The following is an 18,243-nucleotide window of genomic DNA, read 5'->3' as shown; positions in this document are numbered from 1 at the left end:
CTTTCGAGGGCAGTATTTCGTACGTCCCCTTCCCCACGACTGCCTCAAAAAAGGAGAGGCGGAACTCAGAGGGATGTCCCCTCACCCCCTTCCTCCTTCCAAAGGCGTTTCAGCCGCAATTGGCCCAATCCTTCGATCCCCGACCCGCTGCAAGGACTCAAGTCTGTGGAATGGACTAGACCACCAACGTCCCAGGGGACGGGGGAAGAGACAGAAGTCACCTCTTGATTTAGCGGTATGTGCCAGGTGCCCTTAATCTTGAACTCAGAGGGTAACGTTCTCAAATTATTCGTGGAACTGCTCACAGTCTAATTTTCGGTTGAGGATAGAAAATTTAAAACTGTAGACTACTTCTCATTTGTCTCCCCTACCGAGCAAATGGAAGATACCCGCTAATAGATGCGCATGCGTTGGGCCGTGTTCTCGCGCTTGGTTGTCCGGACCCGCCTCCTCCAAGCCCCTCCTCTTCGAAATCTTGTATGCTGAAGCAGGTAGTCTTCCACCGGGTTTCCGTAGCCCAGGGTGGATTTCAAAGCGCTACCAAGTCGGAGTGCCTGATTGCGTCTTAATTTCTTAATGAATATATATTCTGGTGAATATTTATTGCGATGAATGATTATCCGCTTCCAATTTGTGCCCATATTGGGTAGGACTATCGTAAATTATGATGTGATTCGAGACTCCAGTGAGTTACAGCACAAAGTGCTCCTTTTAACTGTTAAAGGGTTATCAAGGCCCAGAACAACGCCAAGGCCTAAAAATCAGTGGCCATCTCCAAGTATGTATGAAACTGTGGGACTTAAATGATGGACAGTATTTTTTGGCACGTCAGGTAGGATAAAATTTTAGGGGAAGGCGACAAAGGTTATATTTCACCAAAATATTTGTGTTAACCATGTCTGGAAGCTTGACAGGTGCCAAATACATTGGTGAAACTCGTGGATTTGTTAGATGGGTCGTTAAGCCACAAAGGCAAATGAACAGCTCAGAAAAGGAGAACCATCACAAGAAAAGGCAGTCCCCGACCCCCCTTTTTTTTTTGGCGTGGGGGGAAGGGTGGGGGTAGGGAACTTAGCTGTGACTACTTACATTTCTAGGTCTCATTGTCCTCATCTGTAAAAATGAGAATATAGGAAGGCACCTAATATTTCTTGAGCACTTGCTTTATATATATTTGTTCTCTTTTAGATTTCATTACATCATCCATTGGATAAACAATATAAAGTGCCCCATCCATAAAATTCTAGCGTGCTTGAACTACTTCTGCACGATGCCTTAACATAAAGAATATCATTATCTCTGTTTCATTACTGCAGATGGCAAGTCACTTTTCCTTTAGGAGAGAATTCAGTTGAGAATGAGAAAAGGTAAAGCAAAAGCAGAGCAGAATAAGAAGTTTTTGCAGTGAAGACTTAGGAAAAAATAAGAGAGCTGAAAAATGTTTAAGTCCAGATCTTAGTAATAGTAATTACAATTATTTGTTGAACTTGTAATGTGCCAGGCACTACTAAACATTCCTTAGTTGGCACAGAGAGATGAGGCTGGTATGGGGTCAGCCACTAAGAAAGTAAGATGTGCTTTGGTATGACATTTTCATGGGCAGAGACAAGCATATCACACTTAAACCTATTGAGAATGGTGTTTGTGAAATGTAGCTCTACAAAGGATGATCAACTAAAGCATTTCTAGTCCAAATTACTCTGTTTATCTGGGATCAGTGGGAACTGGGAAGTGGGAGTCGACTTCTAGTCATAAAATTAGACAAGTGCTGAACATTTGGATAAAGGGCACATACGGAAGGAAAATGCCTTTCAGCATTTGTTATCCATAACAAAGCAAAAATATTTTTAGAGTTTTATTAAAATTTGAGGGGATATTTTAAAAATCTATCTGAGTCAGGGATAATACATGAAAATTAGTTAATATTTATCGTTGCTAATGTTAAAAAATTATTCAGACACTTATTAAAACAATACGGAACTTTATTCAGAACTATTGTAAGTGTCAAGACTATCACAGTAGGAGAGAAAGAGCTCAACTCTGAATACGCCAAGAATAGGTGGACATTTATAATCAAGGAGCAGAGATGGGGATAAAGGAGTTCAGGACATGCCACCTGCAATATGCTGTTTTGGTATATTAATTATTTTGCGCTGAGGGACTTAAAAAAATACTTTTTCGAGTCCTCAGCTCTGAGCAACTTCTCTGAGCTCCATTTACCTGCTTAAATACAGATCCTCAAAAAGGCATTCAGCTGTCATACTCCCTAGGAGTTTTGCCAACCAGGGAAGATTGACTCTTATCACAGAGGAGGGGACTAGAAGTCAGAAGTCAACACCACATCCAGACAAATGTTGTCACAAACTATCATTATCTCTCATCTATTCTAAGGGCCCATTTATCTTTCCAAATAATTATTCTCCCCTAAGCAGGATACCTCCCCATATCCCCTCGCCTTCCCCCTATTGAGATGATATAAACTCTCAAATACCACTGCTTTTCTGGATATTCACTTTTTCCCTCTGTGATGCCCCTGTGCATGTAATTTTAGGAATTAATAAATAGGTATAGCTTTTATCTTGTTAACTTACCTGCATTCAGTTTATCTCATAGACCTAGCTATCAAACCTAGGAGAGTAGAAAGTCTTTCCTCCCCTACAAGGAGGGTTGGTGGATGGAAGTTTACTAGAGGAGACTTCAAGGGTAGGGGAATTCTTCCTAAACTGACTTGCCAGGGTTATCAGATATCAAGGGTGGAGGAGTCTTTCTAAGCTGACTGAGCAGAATTCTTGCTACAACTGAACTAGGCAGGCCAAAAGATAAGGTCCAGTTGAGAACAGGGCTCAGAGGAGTCTGACTAAAGTTTGGTTAAGGAGAGTCTTTAGTCAGGCTCCTCTTGATACAGGAAAATGGGTGCAAGAGGATGGCTGTGTCCCAGGTCTCAATTGAGTCCCTAGGACTTGCCCCACTAAATGAGGGTCCTTGGCTTCACACAGGAAAGAATTCAAGAGTAAGCCATAGTTGAGTAAAAGTAGATTTATTTAGAGAGATGTACAGGGTGGGGAGGGGGAGTGTTAAAGTAAAGGTGGATACACATTCCATAAAGTGGGCTGTCTTGGAAGGCAGGAGAGAGAGAGGGACTGTTAGGCGTGGTGTTGCTAGTTTTTGTATGCTAACAAGTGAGAGGATTATTCCAACTACTTTGGGGAAGGGGCAGGGATTCCTAGGAATTGGGCCACAGCCCTCTGACTTTCCATGGTTAGCTTCAGAGCTGTCATGATGCTTGTGGGTGTGTCAGTCACTGTGCTAGTACATTACAATGTATATAATGAAGCTCAGGGTCCACTGGGGGTTGAATCTCCCCCCATCTTGGGCCTCCAGGTCTATTGAGAGTTGACTTTTCTGCCATCTTGGTGCTAATTGTTGTGTCATTCCTTTAATGACTGTGTCCTGCCCCCTTCCCTCCTGTCTCACTCTGAGCCCTCTTCTAATTTAACATGTATAAAATATCACAGGTATGCTTTTTAGAGTGCTTTATGGTTTAATATAATAAGTATAAAAGACTAATTACCTATTAAAAATCATAAGTTTTTCAACACTGAATTTTCTTACTCTGATGGATTTCAGGAACCATCACAGCTGGAGAGGTCTTACCACCCTGCATTTTACAAATGTGGAAACTATGGCTTAGTGAAATTGAACAGTTTGCCCAAAGACACATAGTTCTTCAAAGGAGCAGAGCTAGGGATGATATTCAGGAGTCTGGGTTGCTTGGAAAGTACTTGTGCCTCAAGATGAGGGATCCTAGCAGCTTTAGGTGTATGTATTTCTACTCACAGAGCTTGATCTTTAGAACACACAGTCTTTTATACATCACCGAAGAACATCAAAAAGCTGTCTCACTTGGGACAGAAAGAGGGTATAACTGGAGAAACGGGAAGATCCAAATAAAGTGTGGAGTTTAGTTAATAGTTGCATGTTTCAATTTCTTAATTTTGACAAAAACATGATGGCAATGTAAGATGTTAATGTGGGAAACTTTGCAACTTTTCTGTACCCAAAAACCTTATTTTACAAAAGGAAAAATGAACAGTTGGTACCTAATTAAACTTAAAAGTGTTTTGCACAACATGACAGACAATGTACGGAATGGGAGAAAATATTTGCAAACAGTGTAACTGATAAGGGCATATATCCAGAAAAGAGGAAAACTCTGTTTTGAAAATATACATGCACCCCAATGTTCGTAGTAGCGCTGTTTACAGTAGCCAAGACTTGGAAGCAACCTATATGTCCATCAACAGAAGAATGGAGAAAGAAGATGTTATACACACAAATGCAATGGAATATTACTTAGCCATAAAAAGAATGAAATAATGCCATTTGCAGCAACATGGATGGACCTAGAGATTATCATACTAAGTGAAGTCAGTCAGACAAAGAAAGACAAATATCATATGATATCACTTACATGTAGAATATATAAAAATGGCACAAATGAACTTATTTACAAAACAGAAATAGACTCACAGACATAGAAAATAAACTTGTAGTTACCAAAGAGGAAGGGTTAGGAGGGATAAATTGGTAATTTGGGATTAACAGATACATACTACTGCATATAAAGAAGATAAACAACAAGGATCTACTGTATAACACAGGGAGCTATAGTCAATATCTTGTAATAACCTATAATGGAAAAGAACCTGAAAAAGTGTATACAATTATCTATCTATCTATCTATATCTGAATTACTTTGCTGTACATCTGAAACATTGTAAATCAACTATACTTTAACTTTAAAAAAAAGTGTCTCAGATTGTTGAGAACTCTATAGAGAAACACCCCTTAGCCTTCAAATAAGTGGTTGATCTATCTTGGAAAACTTTCAAAGATCATCTATTTATAAAGAGACAGAAAATTCACAGCCTCCCTGGGTATTGTCTTCTAGTATCTTGTAAGCTTTGTATCAGGAAATGAGTTTTAAAAGCTAAATTAAATACTTACCATTTCAATTGAAGTCTATTTCTCATTCATTCAACATTTTTGTCTCTTCTGCTTATAAATAGCAGCTGTTCGTCATCACTCACACAGTGTGTAATCACGTGCTTGCAGATCTACTTTTCTATGAACAGAACATCATATGGCTTCTTAGAACATTCTAAAATCAGTCAGGAATTTACCAGATGCCATTTATGTGCAAAGCAGTATGGTAATGGAGGGAGGGGAAAAAAAGGGAAAATAAGACACAGACTCGACCTTCAAAAAGACTAATATTCTTTCCGCATTAAAAGTCTCATGCACATTTACTCATTTGTGAATGTCTCACTCACAAATATTTACTGAGTACTCACTGTGTGCCAGGCACTGTTCTAGGTGTTGGAAATTCTTGATAATAAGCAAAACTAGGCAGTATCCTACTGTCATAGACCTTACTGTCTAGTGACATTAACCAAATGATCACCCAAATAACTGTAAAATCACAACTGTGAAATACTATGAAGAGGAAGTATAGGCCAGGTCTGCTGCTAGCCTGTGTATACTATGCTTTGTGCTATTTTTTTTTAATACCTTTATTGTGGTATTGTTGCCGGTGGATGCAACTGGTATTCCAGGTTCTTGTCCCGTACCAGAAAGAATTCAGAAACAAGACGTTGTGGTTAAAAAAAAGTAAAGTGAGGATTTATTAAAGGATGGATAGTACACTGTCAAGGGGAGAACAGGCAGGCTCGGGTGAGTGGCTGCCTTGAGTTTCTTTGGCAAGTTAGTTACATAGGGTGTAAAAATGAATGGGCGGAATATTCATTGAGGGAAGGTCTTGGGTTTTATTTCCTGATTATCATCCCAACTCCACCTTCCCAAAGGGAGGAGGGATTTTTGTCCTTATTTAGTCTGGGTCAGAAGTGTCATGGCATCATGCATGATGGGTACTTCTGATTTGCAAGGCTAATTTTATTGAAATGAAAGCATAATGAGCAAAAGGTTACATTCGGACGCTGGAAATTCCTGCCTTTTCTCACCTTTCTTTGTTGGTCTCCAGGCCACTCATCACCCCCAAAGGTGTGGCTCCTTATCAGCCCAAAGGTTCTTGCTTTTCTTTCTCTGCCCTGGGACCCCTTGTGCTTACATGATGTATGATTCCTGCATTTGGCTCGTGCCCCTCCTTTCTGCCCAATTGCTGCCACTTGGTATGTGTCCCCCTTTCTCTGCTCATATCTAGCTATCTGCCTTTTCTAACATTATGATTCCTGTACAGTAAACTATGTATATTTCAGATATACAGTTTGATGAATTTTGATAGATGTATACACCCATGAAACCACCACCACAATCGAGGTAGCTAACATTTCCATCACTCCCCAAAAGGTGCAAATTTTGAATTCCCAGTTTATCCCTTCCTACCCCCTTTACCCTCTGGTAACCATAAGTTTATTCTCTATGTTTGTGAGTCTGTTTCTGTTTTGTAGATAAGTTCATTTGTATCCTTTTTTTTAGATACCATATATAAGCAATATCATACGGTATTTTTCTTTCTCTTTCTGGCTTACTTCACTCAGAATGATGATCTCTAGGTCCATCCATGTTGCTGCAAATGGAATTATTTTATTCTTTTTTATGGCTGAGTAGTATTGCTTTATGATGTTTTTTAAGAGGCACTTCTATAGAAAAAACTACCCAGAGAAGGCACAATATGAAAAGCAGACTATGACTTTGATGAATTAGAAGAAGGCAGCCCTTCTTCTAGGTAACACAGCCCTGCTCCGTGTGCAAGGCTTTGTGAGTGGAATACAAACTAGATTTTAGCTGCTATCAGCTCAGCTGGGAACCCTTGTTTAGAAGAACAACCTACACAAATGTATGTGGCAGCTTTACAAAAGTTTCTGTGGACAGATAATAGAGTAAAATTTGGTAGGGTTTCCCTGAGGAACAGACAGAAGAATGAGAACTGAAAGAAGAATGGGAGTTAACCAGGGGAAAGGGAAGAAACGTTCTAGGAGTGGTAACAACATATGCAAAGGCCCTGGGGCAGGATAGGAATATATGGTAATATAGGGAAACTGAAAGGTCAATGCTTGTGAAGGACTGAAAAAAGTGATAGGAATAATGGTAACAGATAAGGCTTGAAAAGTAAGTAGGGAGTCAGATCATGCAGGACCTTGTAGATCATCTTAAGATTGCAATGTAAAAATACATCTTCTGCTGATAAGACTTATAATGGAAGGGTTCAAATGGCATTCCATTTTATTTTAATTTAATTTTTTCTTGCCATTTCTCTTAAATACAGCAAAATGCACAGGTCTGAATTACAGTTTGAAGAGTTTTGACATAGGCGTACATCCATGCCATCCATTTTCCTCATGTTTCTTTCCATTCAAAACCCACTCCACTCCCCCCACCCCCAACCCAGGACAACCACTATTCTAGTTTCTTACACCTGATATTAGTTTTGCCTATTCTAGAACTTCATATGAAAGTAATAAATTTTTTCTGTCTTCTTTTGCTCGGCCTAATATTTTTGAGATTTATAAAATGGTGTTAACTGCCTAGATCCGTTGTTCTCAAACTGTAACAGGCATAAAAATCAGCTGGATAGCTTGTTAAATCAGTTTGCTGGGCTCCACCCCAAAACCTCTGATACACTATGTTGGGGTGAGACCCCTTCACGTGCATTTCTAACAAACTCAAGGTGGTACCCAAGCTGCTGATTCAAGGACCACACTTTGAGAACCACTGGTATAAATGATAAATTCAGAAATATCTTATGAACAGTTTCTAGAAATTTATCTATTCATTCAGTAAATATATTTTTAAGTACCTGCTATGTGCCAGGCACTTTCTAGGTGCCGGGAATTCCAAAATAACTAGAACATCATCCTTCTCATCTAGTAACTTATAGTCTGATGAGAGAAGGCATAGGTAAAGCAAATATTTCTAGCAGTCTTAGAAAGTCTCTTCACTAAATAGTGAACAAAATATTTTAAAAACGAAAGTGCTCTTGCTTTCTGAAGTAGATAAATCACTAAGAATAAGAACAAGGCTGTATAATAGATCCCATCCTAGATACAGGATTCCTCTCTGCCACAGTGAATGCAAAGATGATCAGTATGATCTATCTTATTGAATGTTTCCCATGTGTCCAGTGCTGTGAAAAGTGCTTTCCATGTGCAGCTTGTCATTTAATCCTCTCAATAACTCTATGAAGCTAGAACTTTATGGATGAGGGAACTAATTAGCTCAGAGAGGTTAAGGGACTGGACAGTGGCCACTCAACAAGTAAGTGGGAGAATCAGAATTCAAACCCAAAGCTGGTTGACCCAAGTGCTGCTTATTTTAATCACTAACACTTGCAGCTTTCTAGAAGAAAGCAACCTTCATGAATAATTTTAGTGGTGAAAATACTAATGAGTCCTACAGTAGAAATATTCAACACAGAATACAGAAGTTGGATAGGATGGCGTAGGGAGCTATGTGATTTTAACTGGGTGGAAATAGGAGAAGGCTTCACAAAGAGATGGGAATTAGCTTGGAAAATAAATTTTTATCAGTTTTTCCTAATAGAGTCTGGGAAGCAGAGACAATCCAGTGGATAAAAATACTGCATTCCAAAAATAGAAAAGCACATTGTATTGTGGATAAAGAGTTTATTGGAATCAGTTATAGCTTGAATGAAATCTCCCTTGTGATTATGCAATGACTTGGCTTACCAAATACTACTTTATGATTGCTAGTTCAACTCCCTGATTTCCTTGATAATAGGAAGGGAATGTGCTAAAGAGTAGGCATTTGTATGTGAGTCATTGGAGAGGCATATTTCACAGCATAACTTTAATACTTGGGCATGTGGTTTATAAATAGGTGTCTTGTTCGTTGGGAAAGGGCTGGATCATGAAAAGCCTTCTGCCCTTGGTCTGTAAGTAATGGGTGGTCAAAGAAGAGTTTTCCTCTTGGCAGATGTCAGTGGGTAAGACTGGAGGCAGAGAGATGAACTCCAAGGCTACTGCAACACTGCAGACCTGAACTAAGGCAACACCAATGAAGATGGAAAGTAAAGAGTTGCTTCCAGAGGTACTTAAGAAATACAATCAACTGGACCAGTAATTCCTGGAATGTGAGGGGTGAAGAGAGAGGGACATAGAGTGCCTCAGGTATGTAGTTTGGCTGACTCCTGAATGGTGGTATCTTTAAATAAGATAAGGAAAATAGGAGGAGAAGCAGGTGGAATTTTTAACTTTTTTAAAAAATTGAAGTATAGTTGATTTACAATGTGTTAGTTTCTGGTGTACACTGTACTGATCCAGTTATATATATTTACCTTTTCTGATTCTTTTTCATTATAGGCTATTACAAAGTATTGAATATAGTTCCCTGTGCTGTACAGTAGGATCTTGTTGTTTATCTATTTTGTAACTAGTAGTTTCTATCTGCTAATCCCAAACTCCCAATTTATCCCTCCCACTCGCCACTTTCCCCTTTGATAACCATAGGTTTGTTTTCTATGTCTGTGAGTCTGTTTCTGTTTTGTAAATAAATTCATTTGTGTCTTTTTTTTTTTAGATTCTACATGTAGGTAATATCATATGATATTTGTCTTTGATTTACTTCACTTAGTATGATAATCTCTAGGTCCATCCATGTTGCTATAAATGGCATTTCATTCTTGTTTATGGTTAAGTAACATTCCCTTGTGCATATATATATTATATATATGCTAAATATATTATATATATACACTACATCTTCTTTATCCATTCATCTGTCAATGAATATTTAGGTTGCTTCCATGTCTTGGTTATTGTAAACAGTGCTGCTGTGAACATTGGGGTGCATGTATGTTTTAGAAATAGAATTTTCGTCTTTTCTGGATATATGCCCAGGAATGGGATTGCTGGATCATATGGTAACTCTATTTTTAGTTTTTTAAGGAACTACCATACTGTTCTCCATAGTGGCTGCATCCACTTACATTCCCACCAACAGTGTAGGAAGGTTCCTTTTTCTCCACATCCTATCCAGCTTTTATCATTTATTGACTTTTTAGTGATGACCATTTTGACAAGTGTGAGGTGATACATCACTGTTTTTTTGTTTGTTTGTTTTTGTTTTATGAAGGGGAGATAATTAGGTTTATTTATTTATTTATATTTGGAGGAAGTACTGAGGATTGAACCCTGGACCTGGTGCATATTAAGCATGCTCTCTACCACTTAAGCTATACTCTCCCCGCTCACTGTTTTGATTTGCGTTTCTCTTATAATTAGCTATATTGAACATCTTTTCATGTACATATTGGCCATCTGTATGTCTTCATTGGAGAAATACCTGTTTAGGTCTTCTGCCCATTTTTTGATTGGGTTGTTTAGTCTTTTGTTATTGAGTTGTATGAACTATTTGTATACTTTGGAAATTAAGCCCTTACCAGTCGCATCATTTGCAGCTATTTTCTCCCACTCCAAAGGTTATCTTTTCGTTTTATGGTTTCCTTTGCTATGCATGGAATTTTTAACTTTTAGTGTTGAGCAGATAGACATGTAATTTTACTTTTCCCCAAATCTAAATACAGTCTTCAAGGGCAAATGGAAATGACAGTGGTCTATCATTAATCTAAGGGAAGAGTTATCTCAAAAAATGGAAATAATTTTAATGTCTTGTGCTTTCCAGAGAGTTTTGTATGAGCATTAAATGAGACGATATGTGTGGAAGAGCTTGAAACATTTGTTATTGCATGCAACATTTTTGAATGATAAATTAATCTTGTATTTTGAAATAAAAGTTTGCTTATGCTTTAAAATCACTAGCCTTGATTTTAGGAATAATTAGATTTTATCTACAATTTTCCCCTTATAAAATTTTTTAAAAAGTATGAAGGATAATGTATTTTTATTATTAAGTGACTATCTTCTGAGACACTCAGTATTCTTTTCAAATGTAAAGCAAACCCAGCAATGTCCCTAGATGAAAATACTAAGACAAAAAGGATCTAGAAAGTTGAACTAAGAGTTAACATTCATTGCAGGCTTGCTATATGCAGGGGACATTGCACAATTTATCTCATTTAATCTTCACACCATCCTTGCACCTCTATTTTACAGATAACAAACATGAAACAGAGAAATTAAATTACTAACTCACAGAGGCGGTAAGTGGTGGATGCACACAGCCTAACTCTGAGACCTGAGTTCTTCATCTCTGCACCATATGGCTACCCACTGAATTGCCAGCATGTTTATCTCTGGGTAGGTGAAACTGAGTATATCCGCTGTCTCTTTCTTTTTGTTTCTCTGTATTTTTGGTAACATATATGTGTTACTTTGGAGTTGAGAGAAAGAAAGGTTATTTTAAGTTAAAAAAGCAATCAAATACATGAATTTATTTTAAATAACCCATTCCCTGAAAAAAAACACCTCTGAATCTAATTTTGATTTTGAGTATTAAGTACATTGCTGTCTGAAGATCAAGTTTTGTCTGGTGCATGGTTCATTATTGTGTGCTTAATTCTCTGAAAAATAAGACTAAATTATTGCCAGGTTAATTAACTGTTACTATCTTAGAGTCTGGACTATTAGAGATAAATGCACAATTTTGAAATAAAAGTTTAGCTGTCAAATCCAGAGAAACAGGCGGGGGGGGGAGTTGTTTTGTTTTTTAACATTTGTAATCTTTAAATTGTCTGAAAGACTCTTAATCAGCCTTAAGAAATTCACTACTATCTGTAAGTTAAAGTCAGTACCCAAGCAGTCTTGAGAGCTGATGTTTAATTTAGAAATGTGATTTACAATTTAAAGGATCAAAACTACATTCTAATTTCTTTACCGATACTTGGTTTTCCTTTTTCCGGTGTCCATATTGGATTGTTATTGTCTGACGTCTCAGGAGTATCAACCTGTTGGATCAGATAGTGCTGTTTTTGTTGGAATAAGGCAACATTAGGGATGTTTTTGTGTTAAAAGGGTAATTACATAGATTAAATTACACGGACTTTGCAAAACAACATGAGGCACTTAAAGGGAAACAAAAAACAAAAAACAACCTCTAAATTAGGTTACACTTGGATTCACGTAGCTTGACAGTAATCCACCACCAGCACATGTAACCAAGGCAAGAAAAAAATATACTTCATATAAATATTCTTTACACAAAAAAGTATTTGCTGATTTTGATTTGAAAATACATATTTATTTAAAAATACATCTGAGAGAGAACCTTGAATAGATTTTTGGTACAGGCAGCTTTTTTCTAATGAAGAGGTGATAAATAAAAATAAATGTGCTTTTAAAAAAGAAGTGAGAAGGAAATTAGAAATTATACATTTTGAATTCTCTCCAACTTGGATTCTTACTTTATTTCATTTCTTTGAGAGAGCCAAAGATGACTTCTGGTTCTTAGAACAAAGACTTGAAAGAGCTAAAGCATTCAGAAGGCTCAGAGTGACAACTGTGAAAAGAGATTTTTGATGAGTTGAGTGTAAATGAATCAGAAACAAATGGATTACGCTCTTCAAAGTGCACATGAGTTTAACAGTGCAGAGGAAAACATGCTCAGTAAAATGCTCGGGCCATTCTAAAAGTGAAATACTTGAAATGTTTAAGATTTGAGGTGTACACTTAATGAGACCACAGCTATTCTTATCTGGGGTAAATGTGATAATTTCCCTTAACTTCATTTCTTCATTCCACATTTTCTAAAGCTTATGCCAAAGAATAAGGACACTATATAAGGAAGGCTGCAAAGTTCAAAATCTACAGTTCAAGTTCAAAGGCCATGTGCTGGCAGAATTCGTTCTCACTTGCGGGCAGTCAATTTTTTGTTCTATTCAGGCCTCCAACTGATTGGATGAAACGCACCTGCATTATGGAGGGCGATCTGCTTTACTCAAAGCCAACTGATTTATATGTTAATCTCAGCCAAAACACCCTCATATGTTTAATCCAGAATAATATTTGATTGTAAATCTGGGTACCTTAGTCGAGCCAAGTTGACATGTAAAATTAATCATCACAGATGCTTAGCTGGCTGATGTTGTCTGCTTATTAAATGTGACATTTAGAATCCTAAAGCAATAACAGTTCAAATGAATGGACAGACTCCACTAACAAACTTTTAGATCTGGAAAAGCTATTGTAGACCTTCTGATGGTGTTTCTCAACGCCAATGCTGTTAGCTTGGGGGCAGAGTAATGTTTGTATGTGGGGATTGTCCTGAGCATTGCAGGGCACTGGGTGTCCCTGGCCTTAACCTCTGAATGCAAATAGCTCTCCAATCATTGTGACAACGACAAAACCATCCCTAAGATTTCCTTACACCTTAGGGTAGGGGGTAACACTCCGCATTAAGAACTACCCCCTACTCTCTTTTACAGGGGAAAATAGATTTAATAAGATTACTTTTTACCATATTTTATATGTAGACTATTACTTTCACCCCTTTTTTCTGATTTGACAAGGTAATTAATTGTATCAGATTATTTCACAGTACGTATGTAATATGTAAGTCTATAATTATATTGTATAAAATAAGATTTAAAATATAAACTCTAAAGAGTATAACAAGCTATAATGTACGAAGTTGGGTAAGAATTTCAGTCATGAAACTACTAGGGTTTTGGTTAATACATATGTACATGTTTGGTGTTAAACTAAAAGCATGGATAAATTACCCTCAATTTTGAAAAACTTTTTGAAAAACTGGTTAGTTGGGGAAGCATTAATCTGAAACAGTATATACGAACATATTAGATGTCACTGTTCATACTGAAAGGGAGCATTTCTGAGGTGACATACTTGTTTTGGTTAACTAAAACTCACTCTTTAGATATGAACTTAAATGTTACTTGCTCCAGGAAGTCGTTGCTAACCACACAGATGCGCTTCACTGACATCCTGTATTCTCCCAATCGCAGAAATCATCACTGTAGATTATAGTTGACATTACTGTCTCCCCCATGAAACTGGAGGCTCTGTGAGATCAGGGACCCTGTGAAGGTTGTTTGCCTGTCTTGTACTCCTAACATTGAGCCAAATGCCTGGCACATAATCGAAATTTTAAAACTATTTGTTGCATCGGTGAATTAGGAGGGGCAGTATGAAGAAAACAAACTTCCATTTTTACTGAAAACCATGCATATATCATTTTCTACTGTGAGGCCTAGGGACCAGTAATAATTTATCATCTGTGTGTTCCACCAGCCCCTAGTATTGCACCTGGTGTGAATAGTCTCTCTCATACTTTATTGAGGTGTAATTTGTATGCAATAAACTGCATTCACTTAAAGTATACAGTTCAATGAGTTTTGACACCAGTATAACCCCTGTCACCAAGACATAGTTCCCTAGCTCCCCTTTGCAGTCATTTTCCCCCTCTACCTCATCCCATGCGACCACTGATTTGCTTCTAGTCACTATAAATTAGTTTACATTTTCTAGAATTTTATATAAATGCAATCACACAGTATGTACTCTTTTGTACACACATACTTCTTGAGATTCATTCATGTTGTTGCATGCGAATGTAGTTTGTTTCTTTTTATTGCTGAGCAAGTATTTCACTTTATGGATATATAATAATTTGCTCGTTTACCTGTTGATAGACAATTGGGTTGTTTATCGTTTGGGGCTGTTACGAATAAGGCTGCTATGAATATTCGTGGGCAAGTTTTTGTGTGGACATATATTTTGATTTTTCTTGGGCAAATACCTAAGAGTGGAATTCTCGATTATATGGCAAATGTATGCTTATCTTTATAAGAAACTATCAAACCATTTTCAAAGTGGTTGTACCATATTTTTATTACCACTGGCAATGGAAGAGCTTTCCATTTGTTCTACATCCTTCTCAACACTTGATATTGTCAGCCTTAATAATTTTAGTCGTTTTGGTGGGTATGTAGTAGTATCTTATTATGGTTTTAATGTGCATTTTTCTGATGACTGATGATGCTGAACACATTGATTATCCATTATCTTCTTTGGTGAGGTGTCTGTCCAAGTATTTAGTCCATTTTTTTTATTGTTTGCCTTTCTTTTATTGAACTATAAGAGTCCTTTATATGTCCTGTGAACAGGTCCTTTGGCTGCTATATACAGAAGGTTTTCTCTAGTTCAGAACTGTCTTTTCACTTTCTTAATGATGTCTCTTAAAGAGCAAAATTTTTGAATTTTGATGGAGTTCAAATTATCAATTTTTAATGATTCTTCTTTTTTCTGTTTTCTGAGAAATCCTACCCCAAGGTCACAAAGATTTTTCTTTCATGTTTTCTTCTAAATATTTTATAGTTTTAGCTTTTACGTTTAGATCTGTATGACATTTTGAGTTAGTCTTCATGTATGATGTGAGATAAAGATTGAAATTTAATTTCTTTCCATATGAATATCCAATAGTTCCAACACTGTTTGTTGGAAAGACTTTCCTTTCCCCATGGAATAATTTGGCACCATGGTCAAAAAGTCAACTGACCACAAATGTGTACTTCTGTTTCTGGGCTTTCTATTCTGTTTCATTGATCTGTATGTCTATCCTTTCACCAATACAACATTGTCTTGGTTACTCTAGATTTATAGTAAATCTTGAAATCAAATATCATCTGTCCTGAAAGTTTGTTTTTTTCTGTGTCTGTCATTGAAGTGTTTATCCCAGAGATGATCCTAGTCACCAGACCAAGCATAACCTTGCTTCCTTTCATAGCCCTTGATATCTTAAAGTGTCTACAGAGTCGTAAAATGAAAAAAATCACGCTTTCCTTATTCTGCTATTTCTCGTTTATTCCCCTGTCCCAGGAGACCATTGTATGCTTTGGACAGGAGATTCTTTGGCTTACCAACGACTGAAACTTAGGTTTTAAGTAGACAATGTAGAGAGTCATGAGATAGGTAGATGGGGGTACTTCTACACATGCTCAGATGAATTGCAAAAGAAGAGTTCTGTGTAATATTACACAAATTATTTGGGGAATAAAAATTATAACAAATAGATGAAGTATGTCCTTATTGTCCATAAGCTAAGACTAAACATCTTTACCTGTCATTCTTGTTTCCTGATATATGTAACACTCCAGGAAAACTGTTCAACACTTACATTCTATGGCTTTCTCATCTCTGTGCTATTACATTGCCATCCCCTGAAATGACTTTACCCCTCATCTTAGAATATCTTAATTTTCTTTTTCTATGAAGCTTCTTGTAATCTTCTCAACAAGGAGTAATTGTGCTTTTTCTAGCTCTTCCATAACACTTATATTTATATCTTTATTATATTTATCATAGTAATACAATAGCTTGCAATTTTTGATTACTTACTATGTGCCAGACATTGTGTTAGATATTTAACATGCACTATCATTTTAATCATCACAGAATCATTATTTAGGTAGATACTACATTATAGGTAGACATTATTATGATTTAATTGACAGATGAGGAAATTGAGACACAAAGAGATTAAATAATATAACTTCAAGATCACACAACTAGCAATTTCAGTGCTAGCGTTCTAACTAAGGTCTGTTTGGCTACAGAGTCTGAATTCCTGACTGATATGATGTCCTGTCTCCAAACAAGGCCTATTTTGCTGGCCTCTCTCAGAAATTCTGGAATACTACTGAAGGCCATCAATAATACTATTTGCACATGGCCATATACTAATATACTGGAAGAGATGGCAAAGACTTCGGAATTACTTGTGGGGCCTCAGGGATACCATAATTTAAAACCCTTGAACAAGAAAGATGTAGCAAGGCTCCCTACAGCTCCAGGTGAGTGTGTCCCAGACAGGATCTCTTAATACAAGTTCTGTGAGTAATATTTTGAGTTGGCGCAGTTGGCATCACTAAAATAGCCTTCCGTTCCAGCCCTTGGGGAATTTAGTGAAACTTCTTTGTGAAAACGAGCTACAAAATAGACCTACACAACTTTTTGGTCCTTCTTTCTGAAAACATATTTGCTTCAAATAATGAAAGTAACACATGTACATTTTGGATTATTTGGAAAATATAAGGAAACCACAAAGAAGAAAACTCTCTTATAATCTTACCACCTAGAGGTAATCACTTTAATAGTTGAGTCTTCTATCTCTCTAGTCTTTCTCTGGGCACACACAAACATGAATACACACATATTTTGAAAATATAATTGATACCATGTTACAGTTTTGTAAGCAATTTTTACAACAGTATATAGAACGTTTTCCTAAAGCATCGTTTTAATGGCTGCATAGTGTTACATCATAAGGATATCCATAATTTATTTAATCATACCCCAACTGCTCAGCATTTATATTGTTTCCAGTCTTTCCATATATACACATACATGTTTGTATCCACATCTGATTGTTTCCTTAGGAGAGGGAAGGGGGAAGGATGCTAAATCACTCAAAGTTACATTTCACTCTGACAAAGCTCTGCCAGTGAACACTCTCAGTGCATCTGGGTTACCATCTGATGACTAAAAGATTTGTAATCCCTTGGCTAGATCTTGAAAGAGTTGTCGGAATTGCAGGGAATGATTTCTCCACTGGGAGCAGGAGGAGTAGAGGCATAAATGAGAAGATCCCAACCAAGCTTTTCAACTTTCTTACCAGAATGCCAGCTTTGCTACATGTCACCTGTTTATTGGTCTATACCCCGAAGATCAACATGGATCACCAACACAAAATGCTTGTGCATCAAGTTCTGAACAGAGATGTCAGCCTTAAAACAGCCAATTACTCTGCCACACCCCCACCACAGGCTTAATTATTTTTGGCAAAATCCTTTTCTGATTTACAGTGCCTTCACACTCAATAAACGTTTTCTGAATGAATTAAATCAACATTGTCTTACTTGCTACTCTAATTTATATTGAATGCTTTAGAGGATTTAAGGGAGGCAAGCTCCTAGAGTTGTTATCACAAGAATAGAAAGACTTTACATATTGAGAACAGAATTAGACCAACTGAAACCACTTGTACAGGTTGGAGCTCCTGGGCAGAGACCTCTTCCATAAGCTCACTAATCCACACAACTAAAAGTACCTTGAACTAATCTTGTTCAAACTTGCATTGGGAGTCTATCCAATTGCAACAGTTTTGTATAACTGGGTTTTATAATATATGTACCAATTATTTTTAAATCTCTGTTTATGTCAGCAGGAGAAATGTTTGCTTTCCACAAGATCTGTGTTGAAACTTGATGACCAAGTTCTGTTTTTTCAGGTCAAATTCCAGTGAAACAGGTTTCAGGATCACAGGATGGATTATAGTGAAGATATTTCTAAG

General features: G+C 37.1%; 1 long non-coding RNA gene across 3 annotated transcripts; it reads left to right on the top strand.

The window, feature by feature from the left end:
- The first annotated feature begins 97 nt into the window (after positions 1-97).
- Positions 98-17,798, top strand: LOC105083531 (uncharacterized). 3 transcript variants are annotated; one of them, XR_006721259.2, is made up of 4 exons: positions 98-235; positions 11,091-11,234; positions 16,508-16,744; positions 17,460-17,798. It is a non-coding gene; the product is annotated as an uncharacterized LOC105083531 (long non-coding RNA). The 3 variants fall into 3 exon arrangements; XR_006721260.2 differs by lacking the exon at positions 16,508-16,744; XR_012509764.1 differs by having other exon boundaries at positions 16,508-17,798.
- The last annotated feature ends 445 nt before the right edge of the window (positions 17,799-18,243 follow it).

Source organism: Camelus bactrianus, chromosome 10 (assembly GCF_048773025.1).
Source record: "Camelus bactrianus isolate YW-2024 breed Bactrian camel chromosome 10, ASM4877302v1, whole genome shotgun sequence".
Classification (NCBI taxonomy): Eukaryota; Metazoa; Chordata; class Mammalia; order Artiodactyla; family Camelidae; genus Camelus; species Camelus bactrianus.
The sequence above is the reverse complement of the archived record's forward strand: the minus strand, read 5'-3'. Positions and strand labels throughout refer to the sequence as shown.